The sequence below is a fragment of the Lissotriton vulgaris genome, chromosome 11 (assembly GCF_964263255.1).
Source record: "Lissotriton vulgaris chromosome 11, aLisVul1.2, whole genome shotgun sequence".
Taxonomy (NCBI): domain Eukaryota; kingdom Metazoa; phylum Chordata; class Amphibia; order Caudata; family Salamandridae; genus Lissotriton; species Lissotriton vulgaris.
Genome location: NC_141699.1, coordinates 485,149,883 through 485,173,355, shown reverse-complemented (window position 1 = coordinate 485,173,355; position 23,473 = coordinate 485,149,883). Strand labels below are relative to the sequence as shown.

Genomic DNA, 23,473 nt, shown 5'->3' with positions numbered 1-23,473 from the left:
AGAGGCGGCAGACCCGAGAGCAGAGGACGGCCCGGGACCAGGGTTCGATTCCCGGCGCAGCAGGTTTCTGGACCAGGGTCAGCGGACTCGATAATTCTCTCGCCTCGGTGCCCACTCTGATCAGCGATCACACTCTGCAACTCTGGGCATTAGCTTGCCTCATCTTCACTAACGGCCCCACCAGACCGCCGGGGATGCCTGGTCTCACCCTGGAGATACCCATTAAGGGACCATCTCTCAGGGAAGCCAGGAAGGGTTTCGCAGCGGTCACAGCGCCTTGGGACCCTACGGGTAAGTAGTGCGCTTTATAAATGCCTATACATTTACATTTACACTGCTGATGACGTCACATATTACATCACTCATGACATGGTCAGTGATATCACGCATGACATCACTGATGACATCATCCTTGTGACAGAGTGACAGACCTCCTTTCACTGTAATGTAACGCTTGAAACACATATTCAAAAATAGAAACTAACATTTTCAATAAAATGGAGATACCCATACCAGTTACAACAACCAATTCAATAATTCCACCATCTATATACACATTTACTCATTCATCAACAGTTCTATATAGTCATTCATACATATACTCACTCATCATATGTAGTGATACATCTATACATCCTGTTACACACCGACAGTCATCCAAAAGTTACTCACACACATACTCACACATGCAAATAAACTATTGAACACCCATTTATTTGCATATACAGCTATACACACACTACCACCTTACTTCTAAGGAAACTTACACATACTTACTCTCTTAAACAATCACTTATAGAAACACATACTTATTTAAACAAGAAGTCTTTCAATCTCTCACACTCACATATAATCACTCATATACATCAATATTCACATATACTAGATTTAAACATATCTTGTTACTGATAAAGACACTAGTGAGACAGTCATTCACTCACTAACACACGCATATACACACTCATCCACCCAAACAGTCCTGCACATATGCCGTCTTCAAAACACTTACAAACAGTGAGTCAGTCATTGATGCATCTATGTGCTAAGTAACACTCCCACCAAACCATAGAGACACTCATACTGATACTAAAAAAAACATCTAATAACCCATATACACACACATGTAGCTACTCACCAATCCATGCAGCCATTTATAAACAAAGTGAAACACTGATACATATTAACCAATCATTTAAAAAAAAAAATAACATCCATTTACACACTTATTTAAACATTTATTCTTATTTATTTATTTTTCAGAAAGACACACATTCACTGGATGGTGTCATCAGTGATGTCATGAGTGATGTCACTGACCATGTCATGAGTGATGTAATATGTGACGTCATCAGCAGTGCATTACACGCGCAAGTTATAGTGAGTCTAACTAACTATAACGTGGAATTTCAATGGTTTTATGACAGTAAAATTTCCAGCTAACTATAACTGATGTGAAACCTATGTTTTTTTTAGTGAATTTAATAGGTTTTTTAAATGCTAATTCCTAACTATAACTGGCGTGAAACCTATGGTTTTTTCAGTGAATTTCAAAGGTTTTTTAAATGCTAATTCCTAAATATAACTGGTGTGAAACCTATGGTTTTTTCAGTGAATTTCATAGGTTTTTTTAATGCTAATTCCTAACTATAAGTCTCACTTTATAAGTAAGACTGTTAGCGCTCTAGTTGTTTAGAACACTCTGGTACATTCTGTCATTGGGCTACAGTTGTGCTACATCTGGCTGTTATTTGGGCAATTTTTTTTTTGTCTCTGGTGGCCATCTTTTGGCTACATTGGGCTATATTGGGCTACATTGGGCTACATTTGGGCACTAACATATATATAGCCCAATGTATCCCAATATATATTTTTTCAAAGTTAATATTCGTAAAAACCACTTAAGAATAGGGCTTCCAGTCCATACAATTTTTCCCATTTTTTTATTTATTTATTTATTTATTTTTTAGGGGGGGGGGGGGGCGCTCCCGGTGCGTGCCCCGGGGAGCGCCCCGGAAAGCGGACCGTAAGCACCATTATCACGAACGAAAACATGATCGTGACGTATGGCGTAGCAGCGGTTGCGTGAAACGCACGACATAAGCGCACCGACGCGCTTACGCTACGCGACCCGGGGCGCGCCCCGGGGCGCGTAGCGTAAGCGCGTCGGGTCATGTGCCCTGAAAATAACACTTTTCATTGGTTCATAACAGTTTTGGTTTCATAATGATGAAACCCCTGGTCATGTGACCTAAAATTAACACTTCTCATTGGTTCAGGATATTTTTTTTTTCCAAATGATGAAAGCCCCCACCTTTTTTCCTTATTCTACCTTTTTGCTTTGAGAGAGGAAGACCTTTACTTTTATCTATAGAAAATGGCTACATTAGCTGCAGCTGCTGGATCTTCTGGACCACCACCACCACCACCACCACAAGGACCTCCACAACTTCACAGTGGTGGAGATCCAGAACAGGAGGAGGATGAGGACGAAGAGGACAGTAGATTCGTCCGAGAGGACAACATAATCCACAAGCCAAAAGAGCACATCATTTGGCAATTTTTTTCTATCCCGAGTGACAAAAAAAAAGTGAATGCACCTAAAGCAACCTGCCAAATCTGTCATCAGGAGATGTCAAGGGGGAATCCCAACAAGAAATACTCCTTCGGCAACTACACAATGATTCGGCATATGCTTAGAAAGCATCCCAACAACTATTCTAGGGCAGAGGTCAGGGAACTGGCCAAAAACCCTGTACAATCTTCTGCCAGCACCTCCCAAACTACTGTTTCCACCCCCATCAGGACCGGAAGTTAGGGAGACATGCTCCATCATACAAACCAACTTTTCAAATTTTAAAATGGTTTGTAAATTTTGTGGTCAAACGATTTGCTATGGTGAGCAATGCATCACTCTTATTAATCGTGCTTGGGAAAACCACAAGTGCCAAAGGAAATATTAATTTGTTGCACTTTTTTTTTTCTCCTGTTGAGCCCTTTTGAAATGTCTGTTTTTTGTTTCTCCCCTTAAAAAATACAAAAAAAACAAAAAATGTTCAGAAAAACCAAAAAAAGAAAAAAATGTTTAAAAACTCCCCAAAAAAATATAAAACAACAAAAAGAATAAAAAAACAGTTCTTTTCAGAACTACCTCCCATTTATATAAAATGACTTAAATTTTAAAACTCTGCCATTCTCTTTTCTCCCTGGTGCGCTCCCCGGTGCGCGCCCCCCGCGAAAATCGAAAAAAATAAATATTTTTTTTTACCCTGCGGGGCCCTTTTATGGCCCCCACATAAACCTTGGGGGTCAGGGGGGGGTCTACCCTGCCCCCTTATGGTCAATTCGCCCCTTTGTTTTTGACACCTCTTGTGTCTCGATTTTACCGAGAGACAAGATGGCGGCCGCTCCGGACTGTTTCGAATGTTTACAGACACCCGAGAGCCAATCAGCTTTCCGCGCGCAAGTAGCGTGGCGCGACCGGAGAGCTCGCCGGTGCGCGTACCGGGGCGCGCTTACAGATATATATATTTTTTGGAACCTAAATTACTCAAAATCCACTGCAACACATATCTTGAGACATAGCAAAGGCACATCGGGCTACCAGTCCCTACAATTTTGACAAGTTTGGTGGAAATCCATTCATCCGTTCGGGCTAAAAGTGAAATTGACCGCCCTATGGAAATTAACATGGAGAAAACGCGTTTTGGGACCCCCCTTTTATCTCGGCCCCCACTTGACGAACCCCCCCCCCAAACTTTCAGGGAAGGACCGGGGCGCCGCGAGGCCATTTTGAGGACATTTTCAGGCAGATTCGTCAACCGAAGCCAAAGTTATTCCAAATAGAATTTTGAGATTTAACATTGAAAAAAATCCTAACTATAACTACCTACTGGCGACCGCCAGTAGGTAATATATATATATATATATATATATTACCTACTGGCGATCGCCAGTAGGTATATATAGTTAGGATTTTTTCCCTATGGGATTTCTGAAAATTCTATGTCTAATAACTTTGGCGTTTGTGGACGGAATCGGCTGAAATTTTCAGGAAAATGGCACATTTTGTTTCTGAGCAGCTCCTGGAAATTTGGGGGGGTTTCGTCAAGGGGGGGCTGAGAAAAAAGGGGGGTCCCAAAACGCGTTTTTAACATTGAGTTTTCCATAGGGCGGTTGGACTCACTTTTAGCTCGAACGGCTGAATGGATTTGCACGAAACTTGGCAAAATTGTAGGGACTGTTAGCCCGATGTGCCTTTGCTAGGTCTCAATATATGTGCTTCAGTGGATTTTGAGAAATTAACGTTTAAATCAAGATATATATCTGTAACAGCGCTCCGGGCAGCGATCCGGTTCGCGTACTTTTCGCTTATCGGAACTTTGCGAAGCGAAGCTGATTGGCTCTCCGGTGTCTGTCAACATTCTAAACAGTCCGGTGCGGCCGCCATCTTGTCTCTCGGTAGGATCGAGAGACAAGAGGAGGCCAAAACAAAGGAGGAAATGAAGGAAAGGGGGCAAGGTAGACCCCTTCTGACCCCCTAGGATTGATGAGGGGATATTATAGAGCCACGCTGGGCCCAAAAAAAAAAAAAAAAAAAATTCGTTTTTTTCGCCGTAGAGACGCGTCTTGGTACGCGAACCGGGCAGCTAACCGGGAAGCTAACCGGCAGTGTAACGGGAGTCTGACGAGTAGCTGATTGGCTGTCAACATTGTAAACAGTTCGGAGCGGCCGCCATCTTGTCTCTTGGTAGGATCGAGAGACAAGAGGAGGCCAAAACAAAGGGGGAAATGAAGGAAAGGGGCAAGGTAGACCCCTTCTGACCCCCTAGGATTGATGAGGAGATATTATAGAGCCACGCTGGGCCCAAAAAAAAAAAATCCGATTTTTTCGCCGTAGAGACGCGTCTTGGTACGCGAACCGGGCAGCTAACCGGCAGTGTAACGGGAGTCTGAGGAGAAGCTGATTGGCTGTTATCATTGTAAACAGTCTGGAGCGGCCGCCATCTTGTCTCTCTGTGGGATCGAGAGACAAGAGGTGGAAAAAAGGTGTAAATGAATGAAAGGGGTAAGGCAGACCCCTCCTGAACCCCTAGGATTGATGAGGGGGCTATTAAAGTTCCCTGGGGGGTGAAAAAAAAAATGTGATTTTTCGCGGTAAAGGTGCTTCCTGGTACGTTAACCGGGCAGCTAACCGGCAGCGTAACGGGAGTCCGACATATTGTGTTTTTTGAACGTTTGTGATATGTGCACGTGTGGATTTTGTCTAATTAAGGTTAAAAAAATATATATATAACTTTAAGAGTGTTTTGGCGCGCTTACGTTTTGGGTTTGGTTTGCGCTGCAGAGACGATACGTCACGGTTATGCGATGCATCATGAGGCGTCTCACGGGCTACGTGATATGTCACTTAATAAAGAATATATTTTACAGCTATAGATATTAGCTTTTAAAAAACCAATGAAATTCACAGAAAAAACCATAGGTTATAGACCATATATAGTTAGGAATTTGCATTTACAAAACCTTGAAAATTCACTGAAAAAACCATAGGTTATAGACCATATATAGTTAGGGATTAGCATTTAAAAAAACTTTATTTTATTTGCACAAAACCATTGAAATTCCATATATAGTTAGTTGCACTAACTATATATCGCGGACCCGCAATCCACTGCTAATGATGTCACATATTACATCATTCATGACATGGTCAGTGACATCACTGATGACATCACTGATGACATCTCAAATGACATCACTGATGACATCACTGATGACATCTCAAATGACATCACTGATGACATCACTGACATCTCATTTGACATTACTGATTACATCACTGATGATATCATTTATGTGATAATACATCTTCAGACTCTAATATAACCTTAGATACACTCAGTGTAAACAGGCACTCACAGACTGTCACACATCCATGGAGTTACTCACACACCTAGTCAGTCATGCAAAGAATCAATCACACCTCCATTTCCTCAACTATACAGTTATACACACCTTACTTATTCAAACATATACTAACACATATTTACTCTCTTATACAATCCTTGATACAAGTTCACAATGATTCATACAGCCACTCTCACATTCACTGGGTCTTATGTTCAGTTATTTATATATGTCAACTCTCACATGGAGTGTGTTTTACATATGTACTTACTTTGACATGTAGAACTGAGATATCCATTCACTAACCAATATACTCATGCACACAGTCAACTGTCCATACAGCTGTTTCTACATGCACTTTTGAAGCCATACACCTAGGGAATCAACTGCTCACACATCTATGCACAGAGTTATACACCTCCCAGCCACCCACACACATACTCAGTCTCCCATACAAATACTTGGGCAACCATTCAATAACCCATATAGTTACTGATATAGCTACTGATTTAAACATGCAGCAGTTTACAGAAGAACATAAATAATGATTGCCAAATTAAGACACTTTAATCACTAACCCATGCACTCAGTGAGACACATTTAATCATTCTCTCATACAGTCAGTCATGCACCTACTAAATCCTTCATCCAGACACTTATACATCCACTCATTCTTCAATATGTAAGACATATTTTAACTTTACAGAAACATACAGTCACTGGGTGTTGTCATCAGTGATGTCATCAGTGATGTCATTTGAGATGTCATCAGTGATGTCATCAGTGATGTCACTGACCATGTCATGAATGATGTAATATGTGACATCATTAGCAGTGGATTGCGGGTCCGCGATATATAGTTAGTGCAACTAACTATATATGGAATTTCAATGGTTTTGTGCAAATAAAATAAGGTTTTTTAAATGCTAATCCCTAACTATATATGGTCTATAACCTATGGTTTTTTCAGTGAATTTTCAAGGTTTTGTAAATGCAAATTCCTAACTATATATGGTCTATAACCTATGGTTTTTTCTGTGAATATATATATATATATATATATATATATATATATATATATATATATATATATATATATATGTATGCACTTCGCTCAGTTCACTGCAGTTGCTGCAACTGACAGGCCTCAGATTGAAACTGAAAGTGATTTACATGCAGTGCATCACATAAGCAGGACTTCACCCATTTCCCGTTATGAGCAGTGTGCCAAACGGTAAAATGTGTTCATGCTTACGCAGTCCCGGAAATTCCTCCAATGTTAATAAAGATAAAATTGCGCTTATATCATAAGTGCAGAAACTAGCCCCATATATGTCTGTGCACGGAGGAACACAGGGGCATATTATCAAGTGGGTTTATCTCCGCTTTTTTGGCTTTAAAAGCCAAGAAAGCGGAGATAAAATTATCTCCCTATTACCTAGCTGTCGCTAACACCAGTTAGTGACAGCTAGTAGGAGATAGCGACCATCTTGGGCCCCGCTTTGCATGTCAGTGATATTTATCACTAATGACATGCAATGTAGGCGTGCCAAGATGTTAGCGACTGGAAACATTCGCTAACATCGCTATCTCCTATTACCAACTTTTGGAGATATTCGCGCTAAGCGCGAATATCTCCAAAAGCTAACACCTGCCCCTGAGCAGTTCTTAGCCATGTTATCCAATGGGAGGTGGATAACATGGCTAAGAGCATTAGCTCGGTAATGCATGAATATCGCGGACTTTTCAGCGATATTCATGCATTATTGCCGATTTTTATCGCATTTGCGATAAACCTTGGTAATACCAAGGTTTATCTGCGATAAAAATCGCCGCAGCTCGGCGATCATTTTTTCTCGCTAACCAAGCAATAGCGATAATTATCGCTATTGCTTGGTAATATGCCCCCCAATCTCTCCAAAGTTAGTAATTACGAATTAATCAATGTACTTGTACAGTGCAACTTTGCGAACACAATTGCAAATTACTTGTATTATGGATGAATACAAAACGTTGTTGGTTTGCACATGAGGGCGATAGGTGACATTTTTAGCATACAGAATTCTCAAATTTCTTAAGCTCCCTGTAGGAACAGGTCATCAAGGCAAGCAAGATTTTTTTGCATTCTGGTGTTAAAGTCGTGTTTTAGCCATCGCATACTCATGACTGCAAATACCAGAGTGCAAAGTAAAGAATGCACCTCAGGAACATTACCATGTCCCTCATGACATGAGTAATGCAGGAAGGACGAAAGTGTTTACATGAAACTAAATATGTAAATAATAGCTGTATCAGAGAGTTTGTCCTGGATTTCTGACAGATGTTTATGTAGATATGGATGAAGAGAGATTTCAAGTCAGGTTTATTACAAGCATATTACACATCTTTTAAAAATCATAAATGTACATTAATTCAAATTATGAAACCAAGATAAAAAGAACAAATCATGACAGTTAAGAGATTTAGCTCTCGCTGCCTTAATGATCTACTCATTTATGGACCGGTGGAATTTGTGGGCTCTGTAAATGTGGTTTACATGTTTTATTAATATAGCACTTACGTGAAATATTTCTTACATGTTATTAGGTGCTGCATCAGATCACTTGCTGCAACATGTTTTCATTCAATGGCCTGGTTATGATTACTGTGGCAAACTGGAGACTACTATGAGATTGCCATCAATATTGTTAACTACAGAAATATATACCTTTACTAAAGACCGCCGCCAAGACCCTGGAGAACACTGAGGCTGATGGGGGAGGGTAGTTTCAGCAGTAGTAGTCCTTGAGACTTGGTAAATTCCTGAAAGCAGGAAGGGAGGATTTGACTCGAAGTTCACTGGTAGGGTGTGCCAGTGTACCTCATGAGTGCTTGTAGTTGGCTAGACCAGAACTTAGGTCAGATGCAATGTAGGTTGGAGACAGAGGGCCACTGACGTCAGGAAAATGCAGTGTAGTGCTGGTGTTTGATTCCACATTCTGAACTGCTGCCTTCCATAGATAGCGCTTCTGCCCCCATGAAAATTAACTTGTTTTTGGAGCTCTGTTAACCTTATGAGCTTTACCTACCCGGTCAGGCAGATGCCAAAAAAAAGGTACAGGTTATACTTCCTCACCTTTGTCTTCACGGCAGTTTAAAACAATATACTTCTTTGTCTCTTCCAGTACTCCAACCACAAGACCCATTAATCAAGTCTGCTCATGACTAATTTAGTTCATAATATATGTTTATTTAGAACGTAGTCCATAAAACTACTAAAACCAATAGTTTCATTAAAATCATACAATCATAAAAGTCAAATAAAAAAATGTCCTCTTACTTATACCAAATGCTACAACCCCTCTATCAATTACATTAAAGCATGTATGTTCCTATAATAAGGCTATACAATCTAAACATTCATCAAACTTTCCTTAATCGCATTTAAAGACCCAAATGCGCAGGTAACATCAAAAACTCCATCCTCGATAAAAACCCTGGGTCACGTCAGATTTCAATAAAACTGGTAATAAAGCACTACGAAGCTCCGATCTAAAAAATAAACAGGCCAATAAAATATGCACATTGGAGCATTTCATTCCGAACCCACAGTTACAAAAACCACTGGATTTCTTTGGCCTCCAGTTCATCTCACCACAGGAATACAAAGGATTGATCCCAATTCGAAATTTAAATATTTCCTGCTTCATGGACATATTTGCTAATGCCAAAAGATAGGTGAATGGGGCACAATCCTGCCAGGCATACCAGCATAGGGTGGTAGACCTCGTTTTACTAACATATAATCTCTCTGGTTCTGGAAATAGATTCCATTTTGGCACATAGTTCTTTTTTTAAACAATCTTATTGGACGATAAAGACAATTCTAATGGACGATACCAAGGAATACAGACCTTTTATCCTTAATAGGATACATCGTAAGCTAACTGCCCATTTCCATTCATTATTCAAGATTTCATCCCTACACAACAGTGATAATGTTGTATCACATGCCACCAACAGCTTATCCCAACTTGTCAACACAGCCCTTTCTGAGAGGCAAGACCATGATGACAATCCTATTTCTATTCTTAAGGCCTGAACCACATGAATCAATATCTTGTTTTAAAACATTGGTCTTCAATTTAATCCCAATTACCCATCCCACTAAATACATGACTTCTGCACCATATAACCATTTGGTCTGAATTATTGCTTTAAATGGTCAGGACAGGGTCTAGCCCCCGACCCCCAAACTCTTTCCTAAATGTACTTGATCCCATGATTATTGGCAGGGCACTAGCTTTAATTACTTCCAAATGTGTCATCCAACTTAAGTTTTAATGTAAAATAACTGCCCAGATAAGGATACATGGCCACTTCTTCCGTCCTTATTTTTCCCAAAAACCAATTGCATTCCTTATTTCTTTCCCCAAAAATCAAAATGTTGTTTTTTCCATATTGACAAAGATCTTTTTGTCTTTAATATATCTTTCAAATGCAGCTAATCTAATTTTTGCTGCAAGCCAATTTGTGTAATGTTTATTATAACTAGATCGTTTGCATAACGCAGACATGCCACATGAAGCCCGCCTATCTTGAGCGAAAAAGCTGCTGCCTCATTTCTGGTCTCCAGTAGGTCCCTTGAATAAAATGCAAATAATTCCTTATCATAATCTTCTCTTTTAATGTTCCGCCTCTATCAAGTTCTATTTGGGCCCAATTTTCCTCTGTGCAATTCTTTTAAAATACAAAGCAGGCCTTTCAGAAAATCTAATTTTTCCAGATTATCCAATAGGACCTCTCGATTTATTCAATCAAACACAGCTCGGAAGTCAACAAAACAACAATACAGGTTCCCTAACTTGCATCGAAAAGAGGAATTCCTTAGTGAGGAAAATAGTTACATTAAAAGAATCTTTGGCTTACAGAAATCGGGGCTCATCTCCTTATTAGGTCTGTTTGTATCTTGGCCTGCATCACCCCCTGGTTACGAGGCGGCGCCGTGTTTCCTGGGCACGCAAGAAGATGCCTAGTTGTCTTGAGCACGTCAAGAGGCGCTGGGTTTTCCGTCGGTCCCTGGTAGGTCCAAGGATCAGGTCACCAAGTAGAGACCCTACCAAGTATATGAGGGACAGGGCACGAGTCGGGGTACCACGCGGGTGGACGGCATCCCCCCACTTATTTTCCAGGGTAGACGCCGTCCAGCGTGATAAAGCGCACACCAACCAAACCACACATTTCTGGGTGATTGCCTCGGACTGCTGGTCACCACGCTCCTGCGGGGACCTACCTGACGGACAAGCCCCTCTCGAACGCCCAGGTTGCGGAGCGCTTTTGTGAATATTATGCAGCGTTGTATGCCTCGCGTGGCCCAACCCCGGAGGAACGCATTCTTGATTACCTCTCTCATATAAAGTTACCCGGTCTCCCAAATCTCCACCGCGGGTTTCTAGTACGGCCGTTTGAGCGGGAAGAAATTATGTGGGCCCTTTCGGCAATGAAGGCCGGGAACGCGCCGGGGAGCGATGGCCTCATTGTCGCCTTTTACAAGGCGTTTACAGATCTCCTGCTGCCCCACTTACTCACCCTCTTTGACGATATGGCGAACACAGGCACTATGCCGCCAACAATGCAAGAAGCAATCATTGTCGCGATTCTCAAACCAGGCAAAGATCTGGGAGATTGCGCTTCGTAATGCCCCCTGTCACTATTGAACATCGACGCGAAGATATTCGCCAAATTGATTTCCAATCGTCTTAGTCCCATGGTCACCTCATTAGTGGCCCCAGAGCAGGCCGGATTTGTTCCCACTAGTAACCTTACGTATAAACTTAGAACAGTATTTGCGGCCTTCCAACATACACGACCGGAGGTACCTGCGGTAGCGGTCTTCCTTGACATGGAGAAGGCCTTTGATTCGGTCGAGTGGCCTTTCCTAAGACAAGTTCTGAGTTGGATGGGAGTGGGACAGCTGTTTTTACAACTTCTAGTGATACTGTATACCTCCCCCAAGGCCCGCATACGCATAGGCTCGCTCGTCAGGGCTGCCCCCTTTCCCCATCCTATATGCGCTCGCGGCGGAACCACTTGCATGCGCCCTGCGTGAATACCACCACCATAGGGGCATCCGTTTTCCGGCATAAAATTTGATCGTATCTACATATGCGGATGATACCATTTTATATGTCAGGGAGCCTGAGATACACCTATCAACGGTTCTTCGCAAAGTGGTTTTGTTCAGCTCCCTCTCTGGAATCCATGTCAACTGGAATAAGTCCATTATCTTTCTGCTTACCCCTGCTACAAAGAAATTTGATCCGGAATACCCCATACAATGGACTACAGATGCGGAACGGTATCTGGGGATCCGTCTCCATACAGACTCTGAGGTTGTCCTGCGGGAGAACTACGGGGTGGCGGTCTCAAAGTTGGAGGAGGATATCGAAAAATGGATCACCCTACCGCTGTCATTGTTGGGGCGTATTTCCCTCATGAAAATGATTGTTCTACCGCGTTTTTTGTTCTTGTTCAGTAACATCCCAATGGTCTTATCGTTCCATCTCTTCCGACAATTACATGCTTTAATGGTCCGACTTATGGAGTGGCCTGGAACATACTTATTCGTCCGTACGCGTTGGGTGCCCTGAGGGCAGAGGATCTGGAACTATATTATCGTGCTGCACAGAGCGCGCATGCCTATCATTGGATATGTCTATGTGGCCCAACAGTCATCCCTCAAATACGCATTGAAACAATTGTAGCAGACCCAACTCCTCCGCCCGCGTTGCTGGCAAAATCGCGGGACCGACGGATGGGCTATATTTGACTCTTTGAATGCTGTCATGCATGCTTGGCACCACATGATGGATACTCAAGCGTGCAGCCTACCATATGCTCCAAAGGCAGCCCTTGCTTGGTGCGCCTGGCTGACCCCGTGTATGGATAAAGGTGTGCTTGCGGTACTGAGAGTGTTGCATATCCACAATATGGGAGATTTGTTTGCTGGAGGCACTGCCGTACTTGGCAAGAGATCGAAACTGACGATATAACACACCCGCAGCTGGTGTGCTTTTAGTTTCATAGGGTGAGACATGCGCTCAGGGATCATTTGGGCGGCGACATGGAGGAGCCACAGGTGGTTGCAGCTTACGATTACATGGTCATCGCCAAGTCCCCGGCTAAATTAATAACTAACCTGTATCGAATAGCACTCTCGGAGAGAACAGCGGAATATGCAAAGCTGAGGTTAGCATGGCAGCTCAATTTACAAACGGAGCTGCAGGAGGAGATGTGGCAGTATTGTTGAACAAGCACTAGGAAGATATCTCTAAATGGCCATCATAGATTACTCCATTTTAAATACCTGAATAGGACCTATTATACCCCCGAAAGATTATATAGATATAAGCTGCGAGACAGTCCAAATTGCGAGAGATGTGGGGCCCAGAATGCAAATTTTCTGCACGTAGCTTGGTCCTGTCCGGACGTCCTCTCTTTCTGGCACGCTGTGTACAAAGAGGTTAATAGAATTACACAACTGACATTGACTCCGGATCCCCTATTGGCTATTCTGGGCTACTCGAGGTCCCTACGGCTGGCTCACAGGAGACTTGTAGACATGGCTTGCCTCCTGGACAAACAATGCGTTGCGCGCACCTGGATGAGAGGTCCTACCCCTACACTGACATTATGGTCCAGCGAGATGACATATTGCTGCACACAATCAGAGCTGTACAGTGACCTTCTCCCTCCTCGCAATAGACCCAAGAAATTCTGGTTCATGGTTCTTGATGGGAAACGGACGCGGGACACAACGGAAGATGAGAGCACTAACAACAGGCCGGGTGGGGGCGACACACACAGGGACACGGTGTCACCTCACGATGCAGTCTCCACTGACGTACAGTAGGTGATCAGACGACATGCTCTGGGTGGTTGGATGGGCCGGGGGCCCTGTGCAAGAGAATGGTTACCAGCTCACCTCCAGGCGAGGATCCTTCATTACGCAGCCATTGGGGTCTGTATGTCTTGGTAACCTACAAGAGATGTTTCTCTCCCCTTGGATCCCTACCACTTTTGTTTATGACCTTTGTGATATCTACCAATGTATCTATGAATATTGTATGTACTTCTGCTGCCACTGATTATTGTCAAAGGTTGTGATGGTTATTTTTTTTCCTTCTGTTTGTCCTTCCTTGAAATGCTAATAAAACAAATAAAAATATATATATATATTTCTAATTAAATGTTCTCCGCAGCCATATGCACATCTGTATTGGTCCTGCTTCAGTATGAACAGCATAACATGAATTGTTAGGCCATGCCCACCCTGAGCTAGAAAACACCCATGGAAGGCTGATTTCACCCTCACTAGATACCTAGTGACCTCACTCTACCGCCCTCACTCTACCACTCTACCGCCCTCACTCTACCACTCTACCGCCCTCACTCTACCTTTTTACCGCCCTCACTCTACTACTCTACCTCCCTCACTCTACAACTCTACTGCCCTCACTCTACCACTCTACCGCCCTCACTCTACCACTCTACCGCCCTCACTCTACCACTCCACCGCCCTCACTCTCCACTCTACTGCCCTCACTCTACCACCCTCACTCTACCACTCTACCGCCCTCACTCTACCGCCTTCACTTTACCACTCTACCGCCCTCACAACCTCACTCTACCGCCCTCAATCTACCACTCTACTGCCCTCACGCCCTCACTCTACCACCCTCACTCTACCACTCTACCGCCCTCACTCTTCCACTCTACTGCCCTCACTCCGCCCTCATTCTACCACTCTACCGCCCTCACTCTACCACTCTACCGCCCTCACGCCCTCACTCTACTGCACTCACTCTACCAATCTACCGCCCTCACACTACCGCCCTCACTCTACCACTCTACCGCCATCACACCCTCACTCTACCGCCCTCACTCTACCACTCTAACGCCCTCACTTGCCCACCCTCACACTACCGCTCTCACTCTACCACTCTACCGCCCTCACTCTACCACCCTCACTCTACCGCTCTACTACCCTCACTCTACCACTCTACTGCCCTCACTCTACCACCCTCACTCTACCACTCTACCGCCCTCACTCTACCACTCTACCGCCCTCTCTACCGCCCTCATTCTACCACTCTACCGCCCTCACACCCTCCTCACTCTACTGCCCTCACTCTACCGCCCTCACTCTACCGCTCTACCGCCCTCACTCTACTGCCCTCACTCTACCACTCTGCTGCCCTCACTCTACCACTCTACCGCCCTCCCTCTACCATTCTACCGCCCTCACTCTACCGCCCTCACTCTACCACCCTCACTCTACCACCCTCACTCTACCACCCTCACTCTACCACTCTACCGCTCTCACTCTACCACTCTACTGCCCTCAATCTACTGCCCTCACTCTACCACTCTACCGCCCTCACTCTACCACTCTACCGCCCTCACTCTACCACTCTACCACCCTCACTCTACCGCCCCCCTCTATCACTCTACCACCCTCATGCCCTCACTATACCGCCATCACTCTACCACTCTACCCACCTCACTCTACCACTCTACCGCTCTCACTCTACCGCTCTCACTCTACTGCCCTCACTCTACCACTCTACTGCCCTCACTCTACCACTCTACTGCCCTCACTCTGCCGCCCTCACTCTACCTCTCTACCGCCTTCACTCTACCACTCTACCATCCTCACTCTACCGCCCTCCCGCCCTCACTCTACTGCCCTCACACCCTCACTCTACGGCCCTCACTCTACCACTCTACGGCCCTCACTCTACCACTCTACCGCCCTCACTCTACCACTCTACCGCCCTCACTCTACCGCCCTTACGCCCTCACTCTACTGCCCTCACTCTACCACTCTACCGCCCTCACTCTACCACTCTACCGCCCTCATGCCCTCACTCTACCGCACTCACTCTACCACTCTACCGCCCTCACGCTCTCACTCTACCAGCCACACTCTACCATCATGTCTAATTTAGGTTCTTTTTTCTGCACACTCGTGTCCTCTTGTTTGTTCTCTCTAGCATCACCCTCATCACACTCTCCTAACGAATCTTCCTTCTCCCGCATGTGACCCTACTTGCACCCTCTCGGATCCATCGTCATTCTTTTCTGCTTTTCCCTGTTCCCGCCACACACTCTACTTCTTTGTGTCTACTTTCTGGCCTCTTTCCTACTTAACTTTTCATCCTTTCTCCTTTAATCCCATTTCCACCTTCTCACAACCCCTTCGAGCACTGTTATCTTAACATTTGTGTTTCTCTCTGTCTTATGATGTCTGCCCTGCCTCCATTTACTTCAGACCCACACCCTCACACCTCCTCTCCATCCCACCCTCACACACCCTCACTCACCCTCACACCCTCAACCTCACCCACCCTCACACACCCTCACACCTTCACACACCCTCACCCTCCTCTCCCTCACACACCCTCACACCCCTCACCCTCACAACCCTCTCACAGTCACTCGCCCTCACCCTCAAACACCCTCACACCCCCTCACCCTCACACCCCCTCACACCCCCTCACACCCCCCTCACACACCCTCACTCTCACCCCCCTCACCCTCACATCCTCTCACCCTCACCCTCTCACACCCCCTCACCCTCACACCCCCTCACCCTCACACCCCCTCACCCTCACCCTCACACACCCTCGCCCTCACTAACCCTCTCTCACCCTCACACACCGTCATACTCCCTCACCAGCATAGCATAACTAAACATAGCATAGCATAACAAAACACAGCATAGCATAGCATAACAAAAAAAGCATAGGATAGCAAAACATAGCATAGCATAACAAAACAAAGCATAGGATAGCAAAACAAAACATAGCATAACAAAACAAAACAAAACATAGCATAGCAAAACACAACAAAGTATAGAATAGCATAACAAAACACAACAGAACATAGCATAATATAACAAAACATAGCATAGCATAACAAAACACAACAAAACATAGCAGAACAAAACATAGCATAACATAATAAAACATAGCATTTCAACAAAACAAAGCATAGCATAACAAAACATAGCAAAACACGAAAAACAGCATAGCAAAACATAGCATACATAACAAAACATAGAATAGCAAAACATAGCATAACATAAAGCAAAACAAAACATAGCATAGCATAACAAAACACAACATAGCATAGCATAACAAAACAAAGATTAGCATAGCATAGCATAAAGCATAGCATAACGAAACATAGCATAGCAAAGAATATCACAACATAGAATAACATAACAAAACACAACAAAACATACATAGATAACAAAACACAACATAGCATAGCATAACAAAACAAAGCTTAGCATAGCATAGCATAACAAAACATAGCATAACAAAGCATAGCACAGCATAACAAAACATAGCATAACAAAATATAGCATAGCAAAACAAAGCATAGCATACTAAAACACAACAAAACATAGCATAGCTTAAGAAAACATAGCATAACATAACAAAACAAAGCATAGGATAGCAAAACTAAACATAGCATAGCATAAGAAAACAAAGCATAGGATAGCAAAACAAAACATCGCATAGTGTAACAAAACATTGCATAACAAAACAAAACATAGCATAACAAAAGACAACACATAGCATAACAAAACATAGCAAAACACAACAAAACATAGCATAGCTTAACAAAACACAAGAAAACATAGCATAGCAAAACAAAACCTATAATAGCATAGCAAAACATAGCATACCAAACACAAGAAAACATAGCATAGCTTAGCATAACAAGACATAGCATAGCAAAACAAAGCATAGCATAATAAAACACATCAAAACATAGCATAGCATAACAAAACATAGCATAGCATAACAAAGCATAGCATGGCAAAACATAGCATAGCATAACAAAACATAGCATAACAAAACACAGCATAGCATAACGAATCAAAGCATAGGATAGCAAAACATAGCATAGCATAATAAAACAAAACATAGGATAGCAAACCAAAACATAGCAAAGCATACTGCATCACTCAGCACCACCACAGCATCACTCAGGTGCACCACAACATCACTATGGCTACCACAGCATCACTGAATGCGACAGCATCACTCATTTGCCATCACAACATCACTCAGCGCCACCACAGCATCAATCTGTGCAACCATTCAACAACACCTCATTCAAATATGTTCTCTCAATGTTTCAAGCTTTATTACAAATGTAACAAAAAGACGTTAGTATTTCACTTCTGTTCTTGGATTTTCGTCTCAACAAAATACACTGACCATAATCTTCACAAAAGTTTTTTACAAAACTTTAAGCTATTGCCATTATAAATTACACTAACTTTTATTTAACCCCTTCCATGCTGGTGACGAACCCCAGCCGTCATGCACTACAGTGCTCGTGTGCTGATGACGGCTGGGGTTCGTCATGGCCCGCCCGTGTTCGGCCGGCGGCCGCACACGGGAAAAATCGCGGCCGCACGGAAGGGGTTAAGTATTAATTATTTTAAAAAATGTAAAGCCATTGTTATCTGTAATACCAATACATGTAAGTCACGTAAATACAACACATATTGCATTACAAATGCTATATGTGTCACATTTGCGAAAGTTATAACTATTGGCATTGTAAATGACAAAGCTATTAATTTCGCTCTTTTCAAAAACAAAATATAAATAAAAAATGTGTCATTTACAATACCAATAACTCAAACTTTCCTAATGCGACACCTATTGCATTGCATAGGGACAATCGTTTGCTGAATGTAGTTCAAGTTGCATTGCTTTCATTTCTTTGATACCTAGGAAGTGGGCCAGCCGCCCTGCATAGGAATACCAACGCAGCAGCACCCCAAGGGGCGCAGTTTCAAAGGGAGTGGTTGGAGTGTTACACCTCGCCCCTTCCCCCTCCCCATATTCTCTGGTAAATAGTTTTTACGTATGTTTTCAGTCGGGAGTGGAGTCTGTCCCATTTCACCTGGGATTTTTAAAAAACACATACCCGCACACACGCTGTCTTCTGTTCTGTCTGTCATATGATGAAGTTCCCGAAAGGAGTTGGTTATTTTACAACCTATTGTTTTAAGCGCCCCTTACGATCTGCACTCCGCTTTCTTTCCACCGCCCGGGAAACGCCTCCCACCCCTCTTCCGCACTGCTTGTCTGATAATGACTTTTAACATGATATGGCAACATAGTTGAAATCTGAAGCCCCCTCCCCCCTAAAATTAACAACCATGCTACGCCCCTGAACACCCTGAGCACAATGTATCACAGACTAAATAAAACGAGACAATAAGGTGCGTATGATCGGTGAACATACCTTTAAGGACATACTTATGAAAAAAACACTTACTGTAAGCCTTCGTGCGTTCGTCTGAAAGCTTCTAAGACTACTTCCGCCGACTCAGTGTATTTATACAGTTTGCTCGCCAACCGCACTCAGAACGAAACTGAAAATGCTTTATAACGTGCAAGTGTCATGTGACAGGAATTCTCTCGTTTCCCGGAATACACAGAATGGCCAATGTGTAAATTCTTATGCACCCCTCTGAAATCACTCAGTGTGAAACTGAAACTGAAGGTAGGGCTTTAAGTGTGCCGAGTCCGCCCGGGTGACAAACCAGGTAGTGATGTTCTTAACTTTACAGGCAAAAAAAACGGAGTGGTTTCGGAATAATGAATGAGAAACACTTTAAAGTGATCCGTGCCAGTCACTTAATTCCTGTTTGTTTTTCACGTTTTACCTACGTTTAACCTTAATTGTGCATTTCCTAAAAGTGTTTCCAGGATCTCGCGTTTCAGTATTTTTTTTCGTGTAGCGTATTACTTTGGTATGCGCATAAATTGATCTCAGTCGCCTCCAGGTGTTTACGACAGGCCACGATTGAAATTTCTGCAGCTGAGGTTTATGGCAGTGAGAGTTTCTCACAGAGCCTGTCAGTGGGTCAGAAAGGTGTTCAAAACAGATACCATCCAATCCTTGGCTTCTCTGCAAAGCGCACAGAGCAATAATCATGTATTCCAGTTGTTATGGTATGTCATGTTATATTGATTTGTATAGCTGCCTAATCACCCAAGAGTGTATCCAGACGCTTGGGTAGGTGTGTAGATTTGTAACCCCCCCTCTTATATGTATACATACCAACATTTTAGAAGAGGAAAGTGGGAGATTTTAGAAAAATAATAGGGAGATTGTGTTTCTTCCATTGACTTCTAAATAAAGTGAGAAAGAGTTCTCCCTAATAGTTTTAGGTCCCGAGGGGGGAGAGACAAGTCAAGCAAAACATACAGAGCCTCAGTAAGGACCTATATTACTTTTTAGCATTGAATAGATCTAATCGTTTTTTTGAAGAGATGCCAAAGAGAGAAACTGTGAGGTATTATTCAGAACAAGTTTATTAATATTTTCACATTTTTATAATAAGGAATTTTTTAGACACATTTTTTTTCAACTAAATTGTTCATTATATACTTAGCAAAAAATTGATCTGATTTACAAGCATACTTTCATGAAAGAGAAAACATTACATTAAGAGTGCCCTCTATTAGCAGCGAAACTAAACATTCATGCATACATACTTACATACCAGTCATACTATGGTCTAATCTAAAAGTAGCATGTCTGTCATCACACATACAAAAGACTAATTTATACAAGACAAAAGACTAATACAATTGGCAATTCTGAGGTGTACTAAGTGGGATACACATAGGAACCAAGATGGTATAGTTCTACTAGTTATGATGGAATTAACTAGTTGGTATCCATGACAAATAATGTCATCATTTGTGATACCAAAGCGGCGTGATACCAAAGCTCCGGACCCTTCTTTAAACGCGATTTGCGGCGTTCTTCGAACCAATTCAGCCCAGCCACACACTTCATCTATCACCGGAATGTGAGGTGAGCCCAGCGCCCTCACTCTCGTTTCTTTTAATGCCGTTTTGACGGAGTTGCTCGTTTCGGCCAGGAGGATTTGCTCCGACCGCCATTTTGTGTGCGACGCGCACTTTCCTGCCTGCTATGTCAGCGCTTTCATTATGCTTCAGGCCATCCTATTTGACTGAAACGGCACATCCCTTCTAGCGGTGTGTCTCCCATGCTAGTAGCTGTTTGGTATGTGCCTCATTTCCTCCTCTTTTGATGCCAAATCTACACCTGCTTTGACAACCGCCATTTTGTGACGCGCTGACGCCTTGTACCTCTGCAATGCAGCTCTCTCTTGGTCTCCTTGGCTTTGACCTCCTGACTATGTCCCAGTGTTAAATGATGAATGACGATCGTTTTTCGCTTTTGCCCTGGCCCTGGCCTCCATCAACATACAGAGAGCTCACCGCCTTGGTCCTAGAGTCTCTTCTAAACCTAGAGGTAAAGGTGTGCCTCATTTTAAACGCGCATTCGTACTAGCGTGTGTGTAGACGCGCAGTGCAATTATTAACTGTTAAAATTTACCGAATTTTGTGAATTGTGTTTTCTTACATTTCTTAAAGTCTGTTTTTAAAATCATCCTAACGCCCACATACCTGCACCTCAATTTGTGCCTTCTCCGCTTGTAGAGCGGACTACTCCGGTATTTTACCTGTCACTCGAGACGCCGGCCGCCATCTTGGGGCAGTCTCACTATTCGATTGTGCCACTTCTCTGAGCGCTCTAGTGCTCAGCTTTGGACACCAGGTGAGCCTGTATTTAAGGCGAGCACCTGGAGTAGTTTTGACCTTAGGAAAGGTGTGCCTCATTTTAAACGCGTATTCGTACTAGCGTGTGTGTAGACGCGCAGTGCAATTATTAACTGTTAAAATTTACCGAATTTTGTGAATTGTGTTTTCTTACATTTCTTAAAGTCTGTTTTTAAAATCATCCTAACGCCCACATACCTGCACCTCAATTTGTGCCTTCTCCGCTTGTAGAGCGGACTACTCCGGTATTTTACCTGTCACTCGAGACGCCGGCCGCCATCTTGGGGCAGTCTCACTATTCGATTGTGCCACTTCTCTGAGCGCTCTAGTGCTCAGCTTTGGACACCAGGTGAGCCTGTATTTAAGGCGAGCACCTGGAGTAGTTTTGACCTTAGGAAAGGTGTGCCTCATTTTAAACGCGCATTCGTACTAGCGTGTGTGTAGACGCGCAGTGCAATTATTAACTGTTAAAATTTACCGAATTTTGTGAATTGTGTTTTCTTACATTTCTTAAAGTCTGTTTTTAAAATCATCCTAACGCCCACATACCTGCACCTCAATTTGTGCCTTCTCCGCTTGTAGAGCGGACTACTCCGGTATTTTACCTGTCACTCGAGACGCCGGCCGCCATCTTGGGGCAGTCTCACTATTCGATTGTGCCACTTCTCTGAGCGCTCTAGTGCTCAGCTTTGGACACCAGGTGAGCCTGTATTTAAGGCGAGCACCTGGAGTAGTTTTGACCTTAGGAAAGGTGTGCCTCATTTTAAACGCGCATTCGTACTAGCGTGTGTGTACACGCGCAGTGCAATTATTAACTGTTAAAATTTACCGAATTTTGTGAATTGTGTTTTCTTACATTTCTTAAAGTCTGTTTTTAAAATCATCCTAACGCCCACATACCTGCACCTCAATTTGTGCCTTCTCCGCTTGTAGAGCGGACTACTCCGGTATTTTACCTGTCACTCGAGACGCCGGCCGCCATCTTGGGGCAGTCTCACTATTCGATTGTGCCACTTCTCTGAGCGCTCTAGTGCTCAGCTTTGGACACCAGGTGAGCCTGTATTTAAGGCGAGCACCTGGAGTAGTTTTGACCTTAGGAAAGGTGTGCCTCATTTTAAACGCGTATTCGTACTAGCGTGTGTGTAGACGCGCAGTGCAATTATTAACTGTTAAAATTTACCGAATTTTGTGAATTGTGTTTTCTTACATTTCTTAATGTCTGTTTTTAAAATCATCCTAACGCCCACATACCTGCACCTCAATTTGTGCCTTCTCCGCTTGTAGAGCGGACTACTCCGGTATTTTACCTGTCACTCGAGACGCCGGCCGCCATCTTGGGGCAGTCTCACTATTCGATTGTGCCACTTCTCTGAGCGCTCTAGTGCTCAGCTTTGGACACCAGGTGAGCCTGTATTTAAAGCTCACTCCCCCCCGCGCAGCGGAGACGCGCAGCGGAAACGCCTGATTCTCGCCTGAGTCAAGCCAGAGTCTGCCCGTCTGCGCCCGTCAGCGCTAAGGAGGCGCGAGAGGCGGGAGATTTAGATCACTTCCCTGGCCATCCCCCGATTCCCCCTGCTTCAGGTATGTCACGCGAGTTCCTATTATCATTTCGCGGTCCTCTAGCCCCCTGTCATCACTCCTTGGCCCCACACACCTGGCATGGTCCGTTTCGCTGTGCCCACTGTCATCAGACTTTAATCCATGACTTACCTATTGTGACACCCACAAACTCTATTTTACTTCGTGGCGGACTAATTAATGCACGCTCCTTAGTAAAAAATGCCCAGAACGTTTATGATCTAATTACTGAATCTCAACTGGACTGTCTTTTCATCACAGAAACGTGGTTGAAGCCGTGGTGCAACCCTGCCTTAGCTATAGCATTACCAACT

At 43.6% G+C, this 23,473-nt stretch overlaps 1 protein-coding gene across 3 annotated transcripts in view; it reads right to left on the bottom strand.

Annotated features, from left to right (window-relative positions):
- Positions 1 to 19,356, bottom strand: part of LOC147682139 (guanylate-binding protein 1-like) — a 338,883-nt gene extending 319,527 nt beyond the window's left edge. Inside the window, exon 1 of one of the 3 annotated variants that reach the window (XM_086943550.1) lies at positions 19,258 to 19,356. The gene's annotated coding sequence lies outside the window, so the exon portion shown is untranslated. Of the gene's footprint in view, positions 1 to 8,614; positions 8,710 to 18,903; positions 19,067 to 19,257 lie in introns of those variants that run through there. The other 2 variants (XM_086943552.1, XM_086943551.1) reach the window with 2 other exon arrangements.
- Positions 19,357 to 23,473: the final 4,117 nt, after the last annotated feature.